Genomic DNA, 4,634 nt, shown 5'->3' on the forward strand with positions numbered 1-4,634 from the left:
GGCTTATTCTTTTTCTATTTCTTTAAAGAGTGGCTATTCGTGGCCACAGCCCGTTTTCACACGTCCCTTCAGATTATTCCGTTGTGAGCAGCGCCCGTGGGGAGAGAGCCACGTGTGTGCATGTACTGACTCCCCACTGCACCCTACACGTCTCCTTAGCAGCGCACCCGGCAAGAACGAATGTCTGCCAGGTTAATACCCGTTTCTCCCTTATTGTGCCTTCAAAGGAACAATTACACTTAAAAGACAAGGGGGGAAATGAAACAAAAAAAAATATAAAATAAAAAGGGAAGGGGAAGAAAAAATCACATGACTTGGTGTAATTTTTTTTAAAACATAAATAAGTGGTGGATACGTATGTGCACAAAATTGGGTGCATTTATTTGCTTTTGCGAAAAGCCACGCATGTAGGTGCGCTCATCCATGTGGACGGTAATGAGGCCAGTCGTATGTCCGAATATGTGGGCGTCCATACAGCGCAGGGATGCTAAGCGGACAATTGCATTTAGACGTTTGAGGATACCCCCTCCACCTCTGCGTAGGAGCTCGCATAAGTCAAAGAAGCACAGACGCACCCTGCAGAGGGACAACACATCCGTGGGTATGCACTTTCCCAGGTGTGTATACGCAGCTGTGTGTTTGAACGTATGATATGAAACACACAGTGAGGGAAAAAAACTAATTGGCAGAAAAAAAAAATGTGGCATTCAGAGATGTAACCCCAAGTATACACACAAAAATGGTAAGCAAAAATGGCTGGGGACGCCTCCACGTATCCATTACACACATGGCTCAACGGGACAAAACGTGAGAATCCCCGCGACACTTCTCTTTACACGTGTATAGGTACGTAAATGAGTAACTGCACAACACTAGGGAAAAAATGCAAACATATTTAACTCGCCTTTGCGCAGGTACAAAATGCTATACACCTTCTACATGCTACACCAAAAAAGGAAAAAAAAAAAAAATAACACGCATACATATATGTGTGCAGATATATGCATATATATACACATTGCTACAAATTAGTTTCTTTTTTTTTTTTTTGTGCTTTTCCACCCCCCCTGTGGTTCATTTTGAGTAAGTGTCGCTTACAACCATGCTTCGTGCGAATAGGAAAAAAAAAAAAAAAAATTATGTCAAATTAAATTGTATCGAATTGTGTCAAATTATATCGCATTAAATATTTTTCTTACAATTCCCTTTTTCTTTACCTGCACTGCTGCAGAACTGGGCTAAGTTAAACACGAAATTAGTAATTTCATTTTTTAGCATACATGTAACGTGGCGCACGTAGTTGTGTGGTACTCATGGGGAGTTCATATAGACACTTTTGTCTCCCTTTGGGAATAAAAATAAAAGATCATAACGCCAAATCAACACAATGGGGGAGGCTTGCATAAGGCTAGGATAAACGGTGGGTAGTATACACAGACAAGGATGCACGTTAAAAGCGTTATCCATGCAACACACGTCCTACGTACACAACATATGTAACGTCTCGTTTAATGTTAACTTATACGAGTGAGTCCAGGGGACATGGCACGGCTGAAGGGGTAAGCGCACTGGTGAAACAGTACATACATGCAATGTGGCATGTACGTTGGTAGCAATTGTAACCGCGCAACGCACATAAAAATGTACACAACATTATGCGAATATAAACATGCAACACCCCAACACGCGCACGAGCAACGTCCCATGCCTATGAAAAACTAAACAACAGAAACGAACTCGATGTTGCCAAGTATTACTTTACGATGAAAAATAAATCAAAATTTAATTTTGTATTAACGTCTTTATTTTATTCTTTCTACCGCTAGCAATTTTTTTTTTCTCTCTTACGACGCGTTTACCTTCTATTTTGGACATGTATGTAGGTTGCTCCCCTATGCATGGGTAATTAGTCCATCATTCGATACGCCCATGTTTAGTTATATTTCTTTCATTCTTGCGGGCGTAACTAGCAAGAAAAGTATAGGCATACACATAAATGAATAGGTATATATATATGTACGCACAATTGGATACACTCTCAAATGCGCTTGAACAAGGCGCATTATGCATTTACTTCTTTTTTTATATACTTAAAACATGCGTGTAAGGGTAAAAATGCATGTTCTCCACTCCCGCCTACAATTACGGAGTTACAATTTTCTCCAAAATGAAGTGCGCTCTACGTAAATGAACCGCGGGCTATTTTGTAAAAAAAAAAATTAAATTACAACGGAATATAGTAGCATACGCATTATGTAGGCACATAAATGGGCAGCATGTTCACTCGCGCGCAGGTACAGTCACACATATATGTAGCAAATCACAGTTGGGCACACACCTCCGTATTGCTCATGCGAGTATTTTTTCAATAAGGTAGATACGGTCTATTTGTTCATATAACTTTATTTTCCTTTATGTTCTTTTTCCCAATAATTTTTTTTTTTTTTTTTTTTCCCTTTAAATCGTTAGTATATTAACGCTTTTGCTTATTTATTGTTAAGCGCATGTGTTGTACTGCTTATGATACCAACCGGTTTTTATACCTTTTTTTGATATCTCTATATGTTTATCTTTTTACTTTTAGACCGTTGAGTGGGTTGGAGGTGTGGCGGAGAAGCATTCGTAATCGAACTCACACAGGCAGGTGCAGTTATGTATGCATATGTATACACGTATATAACTATGTAGCCACGCACGTACGTGTAAGTGGTGTCTTTGTCCATATGTGCCTACGCGTGATGTGCGCTTTACCAGTACATTTTACTACACACGAGGATGTAAGCAGGGGAGGTAAAGCAAAGAAACGCAACAACAAAAGGGGTACTATAGATACCTATCGGGTCCGCGTGTGTAGGGGGAGGGTAATGTGAAATGCACACAGAAAGATGTACACTGCGCATATACACACAGGACGCATTGGTCCCTTTTTCGCGTTCTCTAACAAATTTTTAGAAGGAACTGCAAATTTTAAAATTTACGAGAACAAGAAAGAAAAAGAAATGGTTGACGCTTCTCTGGCGGGTCACATATATATATGTATGTATGTACGCATGGCGTAGCTGGTACTATTTTTTTTTTTATTTTAAGTTTCCCTATCAGTAACGGTTACGTTACAACGCTTTAAAACTTGGCTTAAGCTGTGCAAAGTGTATCATTCTTCATGAGTGATGGTGTTATATCTTTGTTCATAGCGCATATATATTCATTCAGTCAGTCATTCCGCTACGACAGGATAATACATACGGCATACAATTTTATAAATTCGCTTCGTTCGCATGTATACAACGTCAGCCAAGTCGAAGAAACTTGTTAAAGGGATTTTGTACATAAAGAGAAGAATTGTTATGTTATATTAAAAAAAAAAAAACAATCTTCTTTTCAAAACATAAATCTTTTCTTTTCTCAAAAAAAAAAAAAATTTCTTTTGTTTGCTATATACTTTGGGCCCTTTAATCGAAAATTAACGATTTTTTTTTTTTTGATTTTTTTTTCCTTTAATGAGAAATGAAAAAAATCCAGGAGTAAAAAATATTGCGATATAATGTGGTGGCAGTACGACGATTGGTCCGCTGGATGGCACATCGAGTGACAAGATACAACACGATGTTAAATTAATGCTTAATGCTACTTGTTTCGTATTTATACTTATTCTGGTACGCTGCAGTGCTTATTATTTATGCTGGTTTGAAAAATCATACATAAAGTATAAAAACGCAAAGAAGGATGAGTGCAGAGGGTATTGGCTTGCTAATATACACGTGGTCATACGAATTTGCATACGCATAAAGAAGTATATAATCGTAAACATATGATGGTACATATCATACATACCATACGTACCATACCATAACAATAAATGTAAATCCGCGTGTGGCATTTTAAGCTCTAGCATTTTACGCGTGCCACGAAAAAATGACAAATCAAACAGAGTGAGCTAAAAATGGCTATTCTCTGTTGAACAAAAAAGGGGATTATTATTGAGAGGAGGCAAATAAATGAAAAAATGCAGAATGGTGAAAAAAAAAGGATATAAAAATCATACAAAAAATTTGCGTCATATTTTGTCCGAGTATTTGAAAAAGAAAAAAAAAAAGTATATACATTAACATTTCTGGTATAAAAAAAAAAAATTGCGCCATACGGACTGCGAAAATTTGAACGCATATGGGCATAAATGGTACCATTTTTATGCACCAATTTTGTAACGAACGAAAGGAAGAGATAAAAAAAAGGGGACTTAACTGTACATATTTTTACATATATATATTTTTACGGCATATATTTTATGTATAATATTATGTTCACGCGCTACATGGCGTCAGCGTCCATGACGTGATGAGTAAGCGCGCTTAAAAAAGAAGGCCCTTCTTACGGATGTACGGCGAGTACATGCAAATAAATACATAACGTGTAATACATGCATACTTACGATGAGAGACTTCGAGCCTTCGCGGCAGGCGGAATATAGGGGCGGGATTTTATAGAATTTAATAGTAGGGATGTCAAAAACTATCACTCGATTGTATGTTACGTCATACGCACGTCCGTACACATGATTCGTATTCGTCCGTTTCGTACGTACATGTATGGGCATATAAAGCAAGGATCTATTCAGTTTAATATATATGTATCTA

This window comes from Plasmodium inui, assembly GCF_000524495.1.
Source record: "Plasmodium inui San Antonio 1 unplaced genomic scaffold supercont1.3, whole genome shotgun sequence".
NCBI lineage: Eukaryota > Apicomplexa > Aconoidasida > Haemosporida > Plasmodiidae > Plasmodium > Plasmodium inui.